The sequence below is a fragment of the Desmodus rotundus genome, chromosome 5 (genome assembly GCF_022682495.2).
Source record: "Desmodus rotundus isolate HL8 chromosome 5, HLdesRot8A.1, whole genome shotgun sequence".
In the NCBI taxonomy this organism is placed as follows: domain Eukaryota; kingdom Metazoa; phylum Chordata; class Mammalia; order Chiroptera; family Phyllostomidae; genus Desmodus; species Desmodus rotundus.
Window position 1 is genome coordinate 160,806,727 of NC_071391.1, and position 21,420 is coordinate 160,828,146.

A 21,420-nucleotide genomic window follows, 5' to 3' on the forward strand; every position below is an offset into this window, starting at 1 on the left:
GGAATTGGGCAGAAAATAGCTCTCCCTGCACCTCCATGCACCTCGCACCTCCTATTCAAGTTCTACATTGAATCCCCACCATGTACCCAAGGTTGTGCAAAAAGTGAGATCAAAGAGGAGGCTTTTCGTAAAGGTTCCAGGTGTTATACTGGGGCTGGAATAGGGGGAAGGGGGAGGGGGCTGGAGGGAGTGTCTCTGAAGTGCAGCATCAAAAAGCCTGTGTTTCACTAGAGTGAAGGCAAAGACATACGTGGGAGGGAGTGTATGTAATAGAAAGAGCAGGCATCCAGAGACACGATTCTTCTGATTACTAGCTGTTACCGTGGTCATGCCATTCAACTTAACACATGTTCATTGTCTACCTACTATGTGCCAGCTGCACCCAAAGCCAGCACTACACTGATTTTTTTTCTTTCTACCTAGAAAAGCAATGCCAGTTCTTCTAACCTTTTTTATAGTTCTAATATGTACACAGGAAAAATTCATTGATATTAGTCTCTCCTAATGTAAAATTTGATTGAATTCAATAAATATTGATTAATCATTATATATGCAAAGCTTCACCGGGCAGGATCAGTGAAGGCTTTGGAGATGAATAAAGACACAATTCTTGCCCATTACCTGCCTCCCAGGAGAAGGCAGACTTCCACAGAGTGGGCTTTAATGCTATAGATTTGAGAGAGGAAGATGAGAATCATTCCACCTTGGAAGGACCAGGAAAGTTTCCACAGAGGAGTAGAGAGAATTTTGATCAGAGGAGAAGAGAAGGAAAGGACTTGAGGTGGGAGGAGTAGAATAAGCAATGACTCAGAGGCATGAAAGAATCCGGGCCTTTGGGGAAATAATGAGCGGGAGTGTGCTGCGTCTGGTAGAACGGCAGGAGACAATGGAAGGGAACCACGTGTTCTTTGAGTGCTTTCCTATCCCCAACAGCAAGGGGAGGGGACATAAGGACATTTATACCAAGACCTGTTCAAACTTTGCAACTTCATGTGTTTGACAAATGCCTAGTAAGTCAACTTAAAAAATACACCTGTTGAAAAATTGGAGTAGAGTCGGTCAGGGTTCCTGAGAGGAGATAATCTAATTATCCCCTAATTAGACAGAGGGGACTCTCAGATGGAGAGAAACTCAACCCTGTTCTCTTACTCTATTTAAAAATTCTGAGAAAAGGACACTAATTGTCCCCACTTGGGTTAGGTGCTACCGATCTTCAGACCAGGGACTGTGGTGTGGAATGCGTGACTTCTAAGAAGATGGCTACTCTCATTTGAACCCTTGTTTGTGGTGGGACAGGACGCAAAGCCGGGGTAAAGGAGTGGGGAAGGGGGATGCTGTTCAGGTCAGAAAAGACATAGTTTGTCTACCACGGTAACCTGCCCCAAATTCCATAGCTAGTAGTTTGTGGAGCAAGAATTTAAACGCCAGGTCTCATGGTACTTGCACTGTGTCATGCTGCTTCTTAAATGAATGTTTAAGTTTAAGAATGAACCTTAAATGTTTGTAAAATTCAGATTTATAAATTTCATTACAGATACTGTATTTTTTAGTTGTAGAATTCCCATTGGGTTCTCTATTATTACTTTCTCTACTGAGATTATTTGTTTAATAACTGTATGTATCTTTTTCTTTAATTCCTTAAACATTTAAAATCACTGTTTTGAAGTCTTGTCTGCAAAGTCCAATATGTCTTTCATTTCTAGGTCTCCCTCCTTCTCTTTCTCCCTTCTTTCCTTCTTTCCTCCCTCCTGCCTTTCTTTCTCCCTCCTTCCTTTCCCTTCCTTTCCCTTCCCTCCCCTTCTCTCCCCTCCCCTTCGCTTCCCTCTATCTCTGTCTCTCTCTCTCTCCCCTCCTCTTCCCCCCTCCTCTTCCTTCTCCTTAGTAACATTTTCTTGCTTCTTTGCATGTCTAATTCTTTTTTATTGTATGCTGGACATGGTGTCTATTACATGGTTGCAAGTCTAGATATTATTATCTTTTTAAAAAGACTATACAGCCCTGGCTGGTGTGGCTCAGTGGATTTGAGTGCCAGCCTGTGAATCAAGGGTCACCAGTTCGACTCCCAGTCAGGACACATACCTAGGTTGCAGGCCAGGTCTCAAGTGGGGGGCATGTGGGAGGCAACCACACATTAATGTTTCTCTCCCTCTCTTTCTACCTCCCTACCCCTCTCTAAAAAGTATATAAAGAAAATATTTAAAAAAAAAGACTATTCAATTTCATGTGGCATATTTACTAATGGGTCACCTTGACCCTGTTAAAGTTTGGCTTTAAGTTTCGTTAGGGTGGTATATTAGTTTCCTAGGGCTGCTTTACCAAACTACAACAGACTTAGGACTGAAAACAATGGAAATTTGTACTCCCGCAACTCTGGGGGCCAGAAGCCTGAAATCAAGCAGTTCACAGGGCTGCACTCCCTTGGAAGGCTCTAGAGGAGGATCCTTCCTTGGTTCTTCCAGCCTCTGGTGGTTCCAGGCATCCCTTGGCTTGGCCTGTGGATGCCCAACTCCAGTCTCTGTCTTCTCCTGGCCTCTGTTTCTGTGTCTTCTCCTCTGTCTCTTCTAAGAACTTTTAAGACCTTAAACTTAGTTACGTTTGCAAAAACTCTTTTTTCCAAACAAGTTCACAATCACAGGTTCTAACAGTTAGGACCCAGTCATAATTTGGGGAGACCACCATTCAAACCACTACCAGAACTACTCCAGAGATAGAGTAGTTCTATTCCCAAGGCATGGATTCACTGGAACCCCAGTGAATGCCTGGAATTTGCAGCAAGCTCTGTCTACCCCAGGCACCCCTGCATCTCTCAGAACTATTCTCAGTAAACCTGTGGAGTCTTGCCCTCCACATGCCCAGCTCAATATTCAGCCAAACACTTAAGGGGGCTTCTAATGCAGATCGATGGAGCTCTTTCTCTGTGCTGCTCCCTCCTCTGTGGTGTCCTGGTCTGTGAATTGTGCCAACCCATCCGCCCCAAACTCTGATCTCTGCCTTCTCCACTCGGCCAGACTACGCTGCTTCATCTTTCTGCACTGCAGTCTGGAAAGTGCCTCCAGGCAGGACGCTGGGCAATTGGGAGGTGCATCTGTGTTCCAGCATCAATTACTGCTGCTTCGTCTAAATCTGCCCCTTGGTGGCTGTGGATCTATCTGCCTGGAACACCTCCTGGCTTTCCTTCTCTCAAGGATCATGGTGCAGTGATGTCTGTTGTTCAGCACCTTAAAAAAATTGCTGAATATGTTCTGTTTTCCAGTTTTCCAGTTGCCGAGAGTGGGAGGGCTAGTCCAGGACCGGTTACTCCATCCTTGTCAGAAGGGATGCTCCCTCATAAACTTCATAAACCATGTGTACATTTAGGTGGCTGCCAAGTAGGAGCCTGGACTTGAAAAATTGGATTTGTTCTGGATCATTTTTCCCCTACCAGTCATGGCAGAACAATGTCTGGCCCAGGGACCTCAAGGCAGTTTCTCTCTGGAAGCTAGAAGGTAATCTGTCTTGCAACATCAATTCCTCCTGGACATTGGATCTAGGCCTCCGGCCAGAGAGAGTTGGTGGTGCCGGCCGAAGACAGGCAGAGGCGGTGCAGTCAGTGCCAGCGACCGGTGCATCGACCCAGGATTCCTTGCGAGTGCCTCACTTTATTAGCCAGCTGGATAAATGAGGCCATGCTCCTAGGATGATGAACAGGATGGCTCTCACAGCCACGCATTATAAAGAAGGCTTTAAGAGACTAAGGATGTGACGTGAAAATCATTTTTAGATTTTTAAAAATATTTTATTTACTTCTTTTTAGAGAGAGGGGGAGGAAGAGAGAAAGAGAGGGAGAGAAACATCAATGTGTGGCTGCCTCTCACACGCCCCCAACTGGGGACCTGGCCCCTAACTTAGGCATGTGCCCTGACTGGGAATCGAACCAGCGACCCTTTAGTTCACAGGCTGGTACCCAACCCACTGAGCCACACCAGCCCGGGCACCATCCTTAATTTTTGAAGGATTGTCATGTAGAAGAAGGATTGAATTCGCTCTAAGGGAACTAAGTGATACAAGTAGGATCAATGTGTGTTACAGGAGGAAGAATGTGTTGGTTGAAGAAAGAACTTTCTACTAACCAGAGCTCTCCAAACATAGAAGAGGCTGCCCCTGGAGAGAGTGACTTCATGTCATTGGAGGTACATTCCTTTTCTATTGCTGCCAGCCTTCCACAAATTACCACAAATTTAGCAGCTTAATGCAATCTTTGTATAATCTCAGTTCTGTCGCTCAGAAGGCCAGGCAGGCTTAGCAGGTTAGTCTGCTTAGGGTCTGATATGGCCAGAAATCAAGAGGTTGCCTGGCCTGGGCTCTTAGCTGGAGAGTCTGGGGAAGAGTCTGCTTCCAGGTTATTGGCAGGATTCAGTTCGGTAAGGTTGTAGGACTGTGGCTCTCAGGCCTTGCTGGTGGTCAGCCAGAGGCGGTTCTTAGCTTCTGAAGGCCACCTGCGGGGCCTTGGCTTGTTGTTCTCTTCATTTTCAAAGCCACCAGTGGAGAGTTGAGTCTTTTTCTGCTTTAAATCTTTGTGACTCCTCCTCCCGTCACCAGCTGGAGAAAGTTCTCTGCTTTTAAGGCCTCGTGTGATTAATTAGATCCACCCATTCAGTCTTCTTTTTTTATTAAAGGTCACAGTGTTATATACCGTGCTGTATAACAGGGCACAATCATGGGAGTCCTATGCACAGGGTTGAGAGAGTAACCCTATGGCGTCTGGGAGTTATTTTTAGAATTGTGCCCACCACAGGGGATGGGTACCCTAGCAGAGGAGGGAGGACCACTGACAGGGATGTTGTCCGGGCTTCTCAAACGTAGAGTGGGCTCCCGGAACTGATGAGCCTTAAGGTCTTTTTCTGTCCTGAGATTTTATAAGGATTTTATTTGAACAGATTCATGAAACATTTCCTGACTGTACGTGGAGACTTGTTGGGAGAGACTGTTAACTCAGAATAGCAAATTTAACTCGATGCTGTTCTAACATTGGCTCATTACCTTGCACTGAGGTGGGTATTCTTGGTGGCAATGCTAGGTCCACAGTATTTCTCTTGTTTCCTGCACCAGCAAAGTCACTGCCTCTGGCCCCACCCCATGACTGTTCCTTGCCCGACACCGAAGGGTCCTGTGCACACTTCCTGTACCTTTCTCTGCAGCAAGGACTCTGGTAAGCACTACGACGTTCACTCACCCATTGGCCTTTTATTAGTACCTTCTGTGCGACAAGTTCTTTCCCAGATAATTCAAGGCTCCCAGAAATACAGTGAAACCTCTGGGGTGAATTTCCCGTTTCTCCATCTCATTCTGGGAGGAGGGAGGTACGTTAGTTGTGTCCTTAGGGAGGGTTTCAGAGGGAGCGAGGTGCAGGAACAGCGCAGCCCAGAACCTTCCTCCAGAGCAGTGATGGACGAGTGTGGGCAAACACAATTCTTCCTCACCGGGGGTTGACCAATCACGTTCTCATGGAGACGGAGAATAGGAGGGAGGCCAGCGGGAGGAGCAACAGGTACAGTAGGCAAAGTGGGGTGTGCCCACGTAACTGTTATGCAAACCCAAATGTGGCACTTTCCACAGAGGGTGTGGGTAAAATGCTGTGGAAACGAAAAGGAGGGGGGAGTCATCCTCTGTGTTGGTAAATCCAAAACACTTTCTGGGGGTGGGGTGGTTGGCTGTTGATCTGGGTCTTGAAGGATGGGAAGGATTTGGGCATGTAGAGGTGGGGGCAAGGCGTTTCAGGCAGAGGGGGGTGTGGGAACAAAGCTGGAGTCGATCGTGGGGTGTGAGAGGCTGAGGCGTTTAGCTTGGTTCGGTAAACAACAGGGAGCATTCTGCTAAATGCACGCGGTGATGACAGTCAGCTCCTCCCAACAAACTGTGCGGAAGCAAAACCGTTGCCACGTTCCTAAAGAATGTTGCACAAGCTCACAATGACACACAGTAAACTTTAAGAACAAGCGATGCACTAAAAATATTCCTGGGGAATAAAGAACTAGCTTAATCCCGTTTGTTCATTTTCCTCTGCCTTTGATTCGTATTGTTCCTGTTCTGTGCTTTGAAGCCTTTTTTTTTTTTTTTTTTTTTTTTTACCATGTTAGTGAAGCCCTTGTTGTGCTTTGAAAGCCCTGGATACACTTTAAATTCTTCCCCCCCTTTTTTTTCAGCTGCTTTACCTACATCTGTCACAAGCAAATTTTAAATGAGATGAATGTGCATATTTAAAGCCAGTTTTAAAATTCCTTTTAAAAATAAAATCAATGTTACTTCTTAAAGTATTTTCAGGTTGGATCCCTTTGATTGCAGAGGCTTATTTTATATGCCGTAATTCAAAAGCAGTCACACAGGTTTCGGGTCTATTCGACGCAGTGTGGCTTTGCTTCTCGGGACTAGGTGTCTGGCCCCAGGTGGCCATTTGCTGACCACTAGGAAGGTTCTAGCCCATCCCCACTCTTCACATGCAGACTCCAGGATTACTGATGCTTCTGAAGTTCCACCTCAGGGCTTGAGAAGCATTACAGCTAAAGCCTTTATTTTGGTATTAGAACTGATTAGCAGTGGGACCAGGGTACCTGAGGGTGGGGTTTAAGAAAGTGTTTCATGCGAATATGGAAAGTGTAGACTATGCCCCATCCAAGGGTGTGAGGAGAGGCTCTTATCATGGGAAAGGGCTCCAAGGACACACTGTCCTTGCCCCATTATGCATGTGACACTTTCAGCCAAGTGTCATTTACAGTTGTCATTGTCAGATGTCACTGCTGTTTTCAGAACCACTCGGTCACTCGGCATATGCCAGCCCTGGAGACCGAGGGCGTAGATGACAGAGTGGTCTTGTCCTTCGGCTTCTCATCAACTTGGGTTACTAAACGTATAGCCCCCCTCTGCCTTCCAGCCCTAACTTCCGGTTTCTCTCTTCTTTGAAAGTTCTTTCCAAATGGTGTCTTTGAGAGGCAGCCCCGCTTTTGGAATTGTAGGCCCAGGATTTGCATCTGGTTCTACAGCTCACGGCCCCTGTGACCTTAGGAACTCACCTGCCTTCTCTCAGCCCACAGGAATCGATGAGGTATCATCACATGTGAACATGTTTGGCCCATGTTAGATGTGCAGTACCATTCAGACTAATTTCACTTGTATGTGAATGAATTTTGGTGTTAGAAACCGCTGTTTTTTATTTGCCTTCTTTAACAGAGTGCAGCCTTTGAGAAACACTGACTTTCTCCCACGTGCGGTTTCTGTTAGGCAGTGTGAGGACTGTCGAGGTAAAACAGACCCGTCTCTGTGCTTCTTTAGACACTTTATAACAAGCATCGTTAGGAACCCTGGCGACTGACGTGTCTGCTCAATGGAGATGCAAGAGCCATCGGACTGGACACTTACCTTGTCACAGGGACATTTTATTCAGCAGAGTCGTGCTATTTGAGGACTCAGGATCCGTGATTTTGATGATTCACGACACAGGTAAGTCCTGTGACCTGTATGTAGTCATTCATAATCTGCCTGGGAGGCAAATATGAAATTCATGAACCCACGAAGTGGTGAGGAACTTGGCTGGCTACTCGGTGCCCACATGGCAGTGTGGCCTTGCTATTTGCTGCCTGTTGTCAGTGAGCAGTCAAGTTTGCGAAGGGGAGGAGTGGGCTTTGTGGTGTGCACCTGGTGGAGGGCCCGCAGGTGCGTGGTGGTGATGGAAGGAAAGAGGAAATAAAGGATTTAAGAAACCGATGGTTTTCTGGCAGTTTCTGATCAATAAAACAATGGGATCATGAATTTGGTGATTGCTTTGGCCTATTTTATTAATAAGTTGAACCAAATGTTATGAATAAATAAGAAAATAATTCAAGAAACTGAGTCAGCAAGAGCTGAAATTTGTAGTTGCGAGAGACACAAGTAAAATTTAGGCCCACATTGTTGGCGGTGGAGAGAGAGGAGGAAGGGACTGGTCGACCTTGCTGCTGTGACTCTTCCCATTGATTCGCTTTCTCTTGGAGTTTTGTGCCATTTACTGTCACTGCCCTTTTGGCCCCCGGGATGCACTGGTGCCTCTTAGATGATGGTGCTGACCAGGGGGCGATGGATCCTCATTCAGTACCTGTTGCACAGCTAGGTCAGTGCTGGATGAGGCTTTTAGTAAGGGCTCCATGGTAACGGACTGGCATCGAGCAACCCCTGGCTCCGTGTTTGGTCTCACAAGGTCTCCTTGGCTTGTCTTCAAGTTTGGGGCAGAGGTTCTCTCGCCTGGCTCCCAGGCCACCTTCATTTGGCCCAGTTCATCCTTCCACACTCACTTGGAAAGCTCCCAAGAGCGATCAATTCCTCAAATCCAGGTCCAAGAGACAGGTCCAGAGAGGATTTCTGCTGCTACTTTCCTAGGATTGCCTACTCCAGTTTTCCATTATGGGACCTGTCTCTTTCTTGATGTTTGAAGCCAGCAATACCTATTCCCCTCAGGAGAGACCCTTGCCCCTGTCTCCAGGAGTGGGGCTTTGCTGCTGGGACAAATTTCATTACAATGTTGTCATTTTAACATGGAGGGCTTTTAAAATGCAAGTAGCAGCGAACTTACTTTTGTTAAGACCCAGTGCCGCTGGTCACCCACTTTTTGAAGTCTGCACCCATACCTGCTGCTTCACACGGTGTCACCCCTGTCGACACAGCCCCTCTTTCACGTTCCCCTTAGAGACTAGATGTTCTGAAAACCTCAGCGATCAACTTTAGGAATTTTATGGGCAAGACAGAGGAGTGAGTTTAAGCCATGATTCCCCCACAACATGTAAAATGACCCACTAGCCATGTCTGTTTCTCAGAGATCCTCTGGGATGGACTATCGTACCAGGGTGAGGGAAAGGAGTGGGGTAGGATTTCCTTTGCCCTCTTTTCAGCCAGTGGCTGAAAGATCACTACTTGTTAGGTGCTGTGTTAAGTGTTTTTTGTGGAGCTTATTGAACTTGTCCGGTGGTGGAGCGTGAATTCCAGCAGTCCAGCTGTAGAGCCTACCTAGACTCTTAAATACCAGGCCCTACAGCCTTTCAAATACACACGAGTGACATACTGTATATTGGACTCGTTAAAGACCCAAATAGGTCATTTAAGTTTTTACGTTATATTTTGTATTTACTTTTTAAGCAAGACATCTATGCATCAGGGCAGTACTTCTGAAACTTCCCTCATTGATAAAGCTCATGGGGAAATGTGTTTTAAAGATCACAGTCTCACCCATGGAGAATCTGATTCACTAGAGGCCCAACTACTGGTTTTTAAAGTGTTTTTTAGGGGTCACTGCAGATTATTTTTATCTTTGAACCAGTTCCAGAAATTCTACTGATGAGCGTCTGTGCTTCTTACTGTATCAGGACCCCTTCTGATGCCTTTCTTGTCTCGACCGCTGTTGCCCCCTCCTCAATGTTGGTTATTTTTCCAGAGCCTTTATTGCTGGGACCCGATTTGAGTTGATTTCTGTATGTGGTACAGTGGGTATGGACTGAATTTCATCTTTTTGCTTCTGGACTCCAATGTTTCCAGCACCATTTTTTTTTTATATAGGATTACCCTTTCTTCCCTGTTTGTTTTTAAACAGCTTTATTTTATTGAGATATAATTTGCATACAGTTTACCCACTTAAAGTATACAGTTCACTGAGTTTAGTGTATTCTCAGAGATATGCAACTATCACCACAATTTTAGAATGTTTTTATTATCCCCCAAAAGAAACCCCACACCCATTAAGCAGTCATATCACACCTAGAGGAGGGAGGATGGGGCTTGGGAGGTTTCGAACATCAAAAATGGAGCTACTTCTTTTTAACTTGCTGGATTCCAGTTCCCTATTTCTCCCCCCACACACACACAAATAATTTCTCCCATTCTGTGGGTTGTCTTTTCACTTTTTTGATGGTATCATTGGCAGCAGGATTTAAAAAAAAATTGATTAAGTCCTAATTATCTTTTTTCTTTTGTCATTTGTGGTTTTAATGTAGCAAAGAAATCATTGACAACCCAAGGTCATGCAATTTTTTTCTTCCAAGAAATTTATTGTTTTAGCTGTTACCTGTAGGTATATGATTGATTTTAAATTAATCTTGTATGCAAATATTCTTCACTGAGATAATATGATACCTTTGTCAAAATTTGGTTGTTCATATATGTTCTTCTTCTGGATTTTCTATTGTTTCCTTGATTTATTTTTCTATCTTTATGGCCGTGTTGCCTTGTTTTGATTACTGTAGCTTTAGAAAAAAGTCTTAAAATCAGGTAGAACCAGTCCTGCAACTTTATTCTTTTTCAAAGTTGCTTTCACTATGCTATATGCCTAGCATTTTCATGTGAATTTTGAAACTGGCTTGTCAGTTTTTTTTCAGAAGACACTGCTGGCCATTTAATTGGAATTATGTTGAATGGATAGGTCATTTTAGGGGAGAATTGAAACCTTAACAACATTCAGTATTCTGACCCAGGTACATAGTATATTGCTCTACACACGCTCTTTTCCCTGCATGGCTTACGTCTCTGTGCCCACGTTTCCACGTTCTCATAAGGGCACCAGTCGTCAGATTAGAGCCACACGAATCCATTCTGACTTCATCCCACCTCGGTTGCATCTGCAAAGACTTCTTTTCTAAACAAGGTCACATTCACCGGTACTGAGGGCTAGAACCTATCTTTTTCAGGGGCACAATTTTACCCACTGTAGTCCTGATAGTATTTCAAAAAATATATATTGCTGGGATCAATTTGCTAGATTATTTTTAGGATGTTGCATTTATATTCATGAGGGATACTGTTCACAGTTGTTAAACATTACTTTTTAATTTTTTGCTAACAAGGTGATACTAGACTCATAGAATGAGTAAATGAAGTACCCCTTGTTCTAATTGCTGTAATTAATTGTGTAGAATTTGTAATATCTTTCTTGAGTGTTTGACAGAATGCTTCAGTGACGCCATTATGCCATGAAATTTTCCTCTAGGAAAGGTTTTTAAACCCAAATTCACTTTCTTTATGGATATTGAGCCATTTGCTTTATCTGCTTATTCCTGAGTGGACTTCAGTCATTCGTGTCTTTCAAGGACTTTGTCCATATCCTCTTAATTGTTGATTTCTTGGCATAAAATTACTTTGAACATTTTTCTTATTATTAATATTTATAGAGTCTATAGTGATTCTTGATATTGGTAATTTTTACCTTTTTTCTTTTTACTGACCCGTTGGGCTAGGGGTGTCAATTTTATTTGGTTATATTCAAGGACTCTGTTTTTTCTGCTTTCAGCTTCTTCTATTTTCATTCTGATCATTATAATTTCCTTTCTTCTGTTCTTTGTGTTTAATTTGCTTTTCTCTTTCTTTTTAGTTTCTTAAGATGGAAGCTAAAGTCATTGATTTGAGACCTTCTTTTTTAACACAGATAGTTAGTGCTATAAATATTCCCATATGTACTACTTTATCAGTATACCATACATTTTGGTATTTTACTTTCGGTTTTTATTTTTATTCCAATTAAACTAAATTTTAACTTTTTCCTTTTTACTCATTATTTGATACATAGCGTATTTAGAAGTACTTTGTTTAGTTTCCACATATTTGAGGGTTGTTAAAGATATTTTTAGTTATTGATTTCTAATTTAGTGCTATTTGTTAGGAGAACATACTTTTACTCTGTCGGACTTGAATCCTTTTAACTTCATTGAATTGGTTCTGTGGCTCAGCCTGTGGTGACGGTTCCTGGCCAAGGTTTCAAGTGCAGTTGAAAGGTCTGTGTATCACCCTACTGTTGGGCAGCATGTTGCATAAATGTCAGGTAGGTCAAATTGTTTGGGGTTATTTTCAAGTCATCTAGATCCTTCCTGATGTTCTGTTTATTTTTGTAGTCAATCAGCAACAACAGTGTATGAAAGCATGCAGCTCTAAATGTGCACTTGTCTGTTTGTCTTTATAGTTCTATCAATTTTGCTCTCATGTATTTAAAAAAATCCTCGCCTGAGGATTTATTTACTGATTTTATAGTAAGAAGAAGGGGGAGAGAGAGAGAGAGAAACATCAGCTGGTTGCCTCTCGTATGTGCCCGACTGGAAATTGAACCCGCAACATTTTGGTGTGTGGGATGACGCTCTAACCAACTGAGGCACCTAGTCAGGGCTGCCTTCATGTATTTTCAGTCTCTGTTGTCAAAGACGTAAACACATGATTGTTGCATACTCTTGATGAACTGATCCTCTTCTTCCTCTGTTTCATTTGGCATAGTTACTGCTCCTCTGTCACTGCAGTTTTTTTCTGTAATGTTTAATCTGCTGTTAATCCCACCCAATGCATTTTTTAAAAAATCTCAGACATTATAGTTTTCATTTCTAGAAGTTAGATATGAGTCTTATTAATGTTATCCATGTCTCCAACTTCTTGGAGATATGGAATATAGTTATAATAATACTAATTATTCTAATGTCCTTGTCTGCTAATTCTAACATCTGCATCAGTTATGGATCATTTCAAATAATTGATTTATTTTATCTTATGGCTCCAATGTTGCTACTTGTTTGCATGCCTAGTAAGTAGTTTTTGATTGGAGGCCAGGCATCATGAATTCTACCTTGTCAGATGTTAGATATGATATCCCTAATGCAGGAGGTACTCCAGTCTGGCTGCTGGCTGATGGAAATGGGCAATATGTTTGTCCTTGCGAGCACTGAGTACCACTTCCTGTCTTCTTTTGGACGGTCTTTCCCTGGAGGTAACGTCCTCATACAGACGCACCGATCACCTATTCTGCTGAGTACTTGAGTAGGACCCTCTGCAGATTTCCAGATTACTCTGTGCAGCGGTCTCCTCTCTGTGCTTCTGTCCTGCAAGCGCGAGCCACGCTGATCCACTTGCACTCGGCTTTATCTCCTAACTCAGGGGTCAGCCAGGCTCTGCCTACACCCAGACACTTGTGCAAGGCAGCACACTGGGGCTCACCTTATTTTCTTCCTTTATCTCTGGACCACGGTTCTTGATTGCCTGAACGCCAGTGTTGTGAAACCTGTTATTTTGTATATTTTGTCTTTTTTTGTTGTTTTAGACAGCAGGGTAAATGTGGTGCCTGTTATTCCGTTTTCGGCTGGAAGCGGAGGCTCCACACACAAAGGGTGTGTGTGCACATGTGCATTTTTCCGGGAGAGAGCGCCCCCGGCTTCCACCAGAGTCTCTACCGGCTGGGTGGCCCCCCACAAGGGCAGGTGCCACTCATTTACACATGGCCTTCGATCTTTTTATTGCCCTGATTGTTTTGTGTGACAGTATATTTCTTCACGTTTCTAAAGTTTTTATAAATTTAAATTTTCACTGTATTATAAACACTAACATTTAAAAAATAAATCCACTGTATCACTCTTTTAAACATTGGATTCTTATTTTTCTTTTATTTTATTGTTGGTCAACTATAGTTATCTCCATTTTCCCTCCACAACTTCCCCCCATCCCAACAACCCCCATCTCCCACCCTTAATCCTACGCCCCTTTGGCTTTGTCCATGGGTACCTTACATATGTTCCGTGACAACCCTTCCCCTTCTTTCCCCCATTACCTCCCTCACCCCTCCCTCTAAGGATTCTAAATATCATAGCAACTTGATACCCAGAATTCTCTACATAAAAAATGGGGAGTAAAATTTTGTTCAATGGTCGAAAAATATTTCCTGTTCTTTTTGCTTTTTGAATTCTCCTTTCCATCCCATGTCTCTAAGAGAATGTTGTCCTAATGTAATGTATTTTATGCTTGAACGCCTTTTTGTTACCCTAAGGTGTCTGAGGTCCCTATGACCACCCCCAGGTTCAGTGATTTGCTAGGAGGACTCACAGGGCTCAGCCTATTGTCTACTCATGGCTACGATTTATTACAGCGAAAGTATACGAAGCAACATCAGCTAAGGGAAAAACAATGGTCAAATCCAGAGGAAACTGGGCTTAAGTGTCCAAGAGTCCTGTCCCAATGGAATAGCGCTGGATGTTTTTAAGCCTTTCAGTGATGAGTCATAACCATATACACGAAATGTTGTCTATCAGAAAAGCTCATTAGACACCCGGTGCCCGAGGTTTTAACTAGGGGCTGGTCACGTAGGCCCCTTTTGACAGTGCGCACCAGAGTTCCAGATTCCCAGAGGAGAACAGGTGTTCTGCCCAAACCATTGCTTTAGTCTTCCTCCTCCCCTCCATCTTCCTCCTCCTTTTTTTTTTTTTTTTTGAAAGAAAATGATTCAAAACAGGACTTGAGAAAGTATGTGGTATACCAGGGGTTGGCGAACTTCGTTGCAGAGGGCCAGATAGTGGGTAGAACCGGCCTTGTGTGCCGGGTGCTCTTTTTTTCAGCCATCCGGTGCTGTGGTTGTAGCAGGACAGCAACAACACCACTTACAAAAACAGGTAGAAAGTCAGGTTGTGTCTGCAGGCCCTGGAGAATCAGTCTCCCTTTTGCAACAGGAACACCAATTTATCACGAGCCTGCTGTGTACGCCAGTGCCCCGAATTCAGGGGCATAAAGTGTTGGCCTCTTGTGACATTCATGAAAAGATGGGCTAAGTCTGCTGCAGAAGAGAGCGTCAATGGCTAATGACCTGAAACCTGAATTTTTCTCCTGATGGGGACTGTTCACTGGATTTTGAATTGTTTCTTTTGTGACCTAGAGATTTTCACACATGAGCAATTCCCCATCTTGCATTTGAGAACCATGCTTTCTTTGACAAAGTGTGAGGAGAGGTATTGTAAAATGGGAGAGGAGAAAAGAGCCCGCCCCTCCATCACAGCCACATGGAAGGCAGAGGAGAATCAGGAGTGATTCCCTTCAGGTTTTCTGAGCTCGCCTACCCACTGGAAATTCTTCCAGGGACTCCCGGGTTACTTCAGCTTGAATTGTACAGATTTCGAGAACTCCCTTTCTGTTTCCCCAGCAATTTGGCCGCTTACAGCGCATCATGCAACCCTCTCACCCAAGTGATGCTTGGTGGTGGTTCTTCTGAAGTCACAAGGCATATTGTCATCTCAAGTGTCTCATGTCCCAAACAGAATTGTATCTACAAATGCTTCCTTTTCACCCGGATTCAACCCACCCATGGCAGCATTAGCTTTCAACAAAAATATCCACAGTATCACACTCACCTATATATAATCTTGGTCAGATTTTGGGAAGATTTAGGAAATCACACACACCCTGTCAACTCAATCTTTCTGCGCCTCAGTGTACTCAGATATAAAACGGGAGTGCTAATAGTTCCCACACCACAGGGTGGTAATGAGGACAAGATCATCATTTTTATTATTACCCTGGTTTTTGTCTTTCCCCTACCACCTCCCCTCCTCACCACCATTTCTTCAAAATTGCTTTTCCTGGGAGCAGGAAGTTTTTAGTCTCCTCTTCAGTTCTCCTTTATGGAAACTAGGGGGCAGCTGACATTCACTCCACGGGGACTCATCTTCTTCCTGAAAGCTGCCTCCTTCAGAGGAATTCTGGACCAGCTGTTGGGAGAATAACGAGTTCTCCTTCTTGTTGCCCTGGCTATCGATGGCCTCCTGCTGTGGGTTTCCCAGGCCTCAGCCGCACACAACAACGGTGACCTGCTTGTTCTGAGGGGTCTGTCTCTGGATGATAGCCTCCCTCCACCTCAAACACAGCAGTATTGATCGGGAGATGTTACTTTCGGTGATGGATTGGAAGGAAGGCCAGATTTTGTTCATTTTTTTAAAAAAAGAAACAATGTTGACTCATTTTAGATCCCCCAGAACCAAGGACAGATACTTGACACATAGTGATTACTCAATAACTGTGGACAGAATGAAACAACTAAGCATTTAGATCTGTCTTATTTCTTCCTCAGAACTGGTAAAAGGCTACAGGGCTTCACTCTAATGGGACTCATAATTGGCCTGTTTACCCACCATGACGGCAGCGGGGTGTAGAGGTGGGGGTGTGGGATCCCTCGCCAGAGAGTTGTGCCTCTAAATCTACACATATGCTGGACCTCAGCTTTCTCATCCTTACAGTGGGGGTGGTTATAATGCCTATCTCATGGGTTATTGTGAGAATTAATGAGTTACTACACCGGAGGCGTTTAGCATAGCGCCTGGTGCATAGTAAGAACCCCATAAATGTTCACTATTATTATTCATTCAACCAATATTTCTAAATTGAGTGCTAATCATGTCTTGTCACTAGGTTGGGTGCTGGGGAACATGGAGATAAACACATACCCCTGGGTCATACCGCACCTGGGCCTTCTGTGCTAGGCCGGGGAGCACAGAGCAACGGAAGTCCTGGGTGTGGGCTGTGCCCAGAGCACCCTGAGGGCACAGAAGGGCATTTTCTCTTTCATTTTTATTTTTTACTTTTCCTTGCATCAGCTTTTTAAAAATATTTTTTACTTTACTTTCTGAAATTCCAGTTTGCCTTCAATATTATTATGTGTTCGTTGCAAATGTACAGCATAGGGGTTAGACAACCATATGCTTTGCAAAGTGTCCCCACCCCACCCCCCCACACCTGCCACCATACATAGTTATTACCATATTATTGACTATATTTCCTATGCTGTTCTTTACTCCACAGAAGGGGATTCTCAATGAGGCTCTTGAATTAACAAGAGTGGATGATTCCCCTCTGACCCCTTATTTCCCACACTTACAGAAATGTTCTGTAAAGTAGATGATGCTCTAAAAACATAGCCATTTTTTGCAAGTCCATTTAGTCCTAGCAAGTAGTGTAGATAAAAGAAAATATTATTTCTAAATCACTGACCTTGGAGATATTCATAAGGTAGACTTTTCAGGCTACAAAGGAAAATGTAGAGAATCAAACTCAAAAAGCAGTTTATGGGCATATTTTTTTTTCTAAGGGAAATGGGAGATATTCCAGTGTGAGCATAAAATTGTTTTGTTAAAAGTCAAAGGTAGCAGAAATATTAACCGCCTGGGGCTGTTGGAAAAAGCTTCTCGGGGAAGATTGTGTTTGAACGAGGTCTGGAAGGCTGAGTTGGAACGTGTTGGATGGGAAAGGCCACTGCGGGCAAAGGAACACGCCCAGAGTCCTGGGAGGCCAGGGTGTCGTGAGGGACTTAGAAGGAGTTCAGCTGGGCTGCAGTGTAGGGCTGGTAGCAGCAAGCAGTTCGCAGTGCTGGGAAAGGCCTCGTGTGCCTTCCACAGCAGCTCAAAGTGTAATCCAGAATGATGGGAGGGGCCAGAAGAGGGGAGAGACTTGATCAGATGAGCAGTTTGGCGAGATCACTCTGGTCCATCGACGGACATTGCAAAACGTGAGGTATTGGCAACGGTCAAAGTGAGGCTCCTGAGGTCCTGGGGTGGGCGGGGCAGGGGGGGGCAGGTGCTATGGGGAGTGGTGGCTACTGGTGCCACCAGAGTGTGACGAGGGTGCTTCTCTGTTTTTTTGAGACGCCAGGGATTGTGCAGACAGCTCGGCTTGCTAGTGCACCGCAGACATTACCTGCCACGGGGAAGCTCAGTCAGAGCCCATGGGGCTTACTCTCATTTTCTTTTCCAGGTGAAGCAGCAGTGTCATTAGGTGAAGTGACTTACTCAAGGTCCAGGGATTTGGAGCCCCACCACCTGACCTTTGCCCTTTGTACGCAGAGAGTTCTTCACAGTGGCTTTCTTCTTCATCATTTCCCCTTGTTCTCACCCTGAATTTGGACCACCCAAACCTCTTTCATGTTACTTCACCTTTCCTCCCTGCCCCCTGCAAACCCCAGTCTCCCGGCATTTCTGGTCCCTTTGTAAGCCTTGGGATGTACAGTTCTGTTCCTAAGATCCTAGGTCTTGCTTCGTGGTCATAGACCCTTCATATTTTCTGACCTAGGAGAACCCAATTATTATCCTTGATAGGGGGTCCTGTCTTCATTTTTAAGAACAAGGCATGCCGCCTGTGTATTTCCTTAATTACTTTTCAAAGTCATTCTCTATGTATCATTGATCCTTCTTTCTATAATTGTCTACTTTCTCAAAAGCCAAGCCCTATAAAAGTATTACATTAATATCCACCTTGAAGAGTAATTAAAGGTGGAAGATTTATAACAGGTATCCATGTTCCATTCCCCTAAAAGATTCTTTCCTCTTCCAGGTCCATGCCCCTCATTTTTCATCCCCGTAATGTAAATACCGGGATGCGAATGATAGATTTGCGCCATTATTGCCACTCAGGCCCCATTGGCTCCTTCCCTTCTGTCGTTAGGCTCTTTGTCTGGTTCCCTGGAGCCTCCCTGTCTGTAAGCAGATCAGCCCCGATGCCTCTTTGCATTTGCTCTCAGTGGGTCTGTTGATTTATTCATCAAAAGTAAACTGGAAAGTTAGCTATCATTAAATCCCACCCTTTAAAGATGGAAAACTAAGGCTCCCAGAGAGGAAGTGACCCTTCAAAGACATGAGGGTAGTTGGTTGTGAAAGAGAATTAGAACCCAGGTCTCCTGCTCTCTGGGCTTCCTTCCCCCCACACCCTGCCACTGTGCCAGCAAAGAACACATTCATTTGAAGTAAATGTGAACCTAGGGCAGTCACAAGAAGTGGAAGGTACAGTTTCTGTCTTCACAGCCTGGCCGGTGACACATTAAAAACACATGGCAAGCTGAAAGACAAGTCACACTTGCCAAGAGCGAGGACCTGTTGGAGAGTCCAAGAGCAGACTCAGAGGAGGCCAGCCACGGGCCCAGGGTCAGCATGCTGTGGTCAGGGATCCAGATCCACTGCTTACCTAATGAGCGATCTTGGCATGTCCCCTCATATGATCAAGTTTCAAGGTGCTCACAGTATTGAAGAAATAAATAGCAGGTACCCTGGGACTTAGTTGGCATTCGGTAAATGGCTTCCTTGGTGGGGAGGAAGGGCCCTGTGAGGAAAAGAGGGACAGAATTACCAGGCAGGGCGACAGGCTGCAGCCAAGGTGCCGAGGGCATGTGAGCCTGACCTGGACGGAAAGGTGGGTGGGAATGGGGTTGGCGACGGGTTTGAACTTTCCCCAAGGAGAGCCTCGTATTTGATCTACCCACTCATATAATGTTAGAGATGGAGGAGTCCGAGAACCAGCCTGGAGCCCTGGTCCCCATGCTGAGCGTAGTGTCCTGCTGGGGTTGGACGCAAGGTTCGTAGGGGTCCTCGGGCAAAAAAGTGTGGGTGGTTCCAGGTAAAGCTAGTCAAGCTTCTTTCCTCCAAATTACTTTTGAAAGCTGATGTCTATTGTAACTTGTCAAGAAAAAAATTAGAATATTCCCCAACCTGTTTCGATCACACAATTATTACTACTTTTAACTAAACAACATTAAGATCTTGTGTATCATCCAGAGAAACAGGGCCCGTGTCTCCTAAGTAATCCCTTCCTAATCGTCACTGTGCTGGTTCGAGCTGCCCGGCCAGCTTCTGAAGGCCACCACTAGTCAGTGTGGAACAGGCACCTGTCCCTTCTCTGGAATGTATCCCAGAGATGTGTCTACTTGGGGCCTCTGCTTTTTGCATTGTCTCAATTTCTTACTGCCTGTGTCCTAGGGCTCCTGCAACAAAGTAGCCCCAGCTGGGGACACTTTTGGCTTACAGAGTAGAAATTGCCTGTCTCAGAGTTCAGGAGGGTAGGTGTCAGCAGGGTCGGTTCCCTCTGGGGGTAAGAGGGGAGGACTTACTCCACTCCTCTCTCCCTGGATTGCAGTTGTCCATCTTCTCTACGTCACTTTACATTGTCTTCCCCTTTTTGCATGCCTCTGTGTCTGAATTTCCCCTCTTTCTAAGGACACCAGTCATATTGGATTCAAGCCCACCCTGATGACCTCTGCTTAACTTGTTTACCTCTATGAAGACCCTCTCTCCAAAGAAGGTCACAATTTGAGGGACTGGGAGTTAGGAATTCCATGTGTGAATTTTGAGAGGAACATAATACAATCCATAACATTTATCAAGATGTTATTCCTCTGAAGGGTCTGGAAGGATATTTTTAGGAAGAGAAATACACCTGAAGATTCCATCACAGACTGGCGATAGGCACCCTGCTTGCAGGTGGGGGTGCTCACTCTTTCCCAAATGCACGGGGAGCTCTCATGCTTTGGCGCCTTTGTGCCTGCAGGCTGCACCCCCTGCACCCTCGGGCCACACACACACACACACACACACAAACACTCTTTCTACACAGCGGGGACTTGATTAATCCATTGTAGTGCACATTCTAGGAAAATACCTGGCACATGGCATTTCCACTAACATTCAATTTGCTCGTACGGAAGCTGTTTTTAAAGTGATTACAGGTCCATGGGATAATTTGTCTCTATCAATCAACACATGCACACAGCACTTGGGCATTTTGCAGGCCATTTCTAATCCTACTGACAATTTTTGGACTGAAGCTCAGTAGAGATTATTACCCCATTTTATTGCTGAGGGGTTCTGAGGTTCCAAGGAGCAAATATCCTGCCCTAGAGTTTGGCCCCAGCCCCCAGGCCTTGGCCTGCTCCATCCGTGGCGCCATGCTGCTTGCCCGCAAACATAGCCTCCAAGGTGGTATCTTCTGAGGCATCCACTGTCTATATAATTGTCATTCCTCTGTCTTCCCCCTCCTTCTGCCCACTGCCCTCATCTTCAACAAAACCTGCTCCTCCAGCAGAGTGCATGCTGGGAATCACTCAGTGCTATGCTTCCTCCCTTCCCCCATTCCCAGCAGGGCTTGTTTTTAGGGAGGCCCAAAGCCTGGACCTGCCATGGGATGGGAGACTGGTCTCAGCAGTGGGTGGGCATTCTTCTGGGTCTACACACCTGGGAGGCAGGTGGGGTATCCAGAGTCTCCAGGAAAGTTGGTGGTGGCCAAAAACAGATGCTCCACCCACCACTCCATGGGACTGCAGGGGTCCTCACCAGGGTCAGGCCATCCCATCAGCAGCAGATCCCATGGCTGGGAACCAGAGGTGCAAGGGAGAGCTTGCCTTTTTAACATGCAGACTCCTGCTGAGGTGCCTATTCTGTACAGTGCTCTTAAGGTAGTTCTTGCATCTTTACCTAAAATAGATGAATGTCAATTCTTTCCCTACATATACTGGGGCCTTTCTGACGACCCCATCTGCAAGTGCGTATCTCCATCTGATGCCTGCTCTCCATCCCACTCTTATAGCCTCAGGCCTGACTCTCATCTTTCTCCCTTGGTCAGATTCTGCTTGCTGTGGTCCATATGGTCTCACTGACCCTGTGCCTGCTCCTTCCAGTTTTGCATCCTCACTGCAGTCATTTCCATTCAACTGGATAAACGTGTCCTGTCTGTTGCCCCAGCTTTATCTATAGCTCCGGCTACACTCACCAAGGCCACCTACCAACTGAGACAGGCTATCTCTAGCCCCAGGCATGGCCTCATGCTATTTCTTCTGCCCCAAATGTTCCTTCCCTGCTCACTGCCTTCCCCTTTTGCCCCATTTTT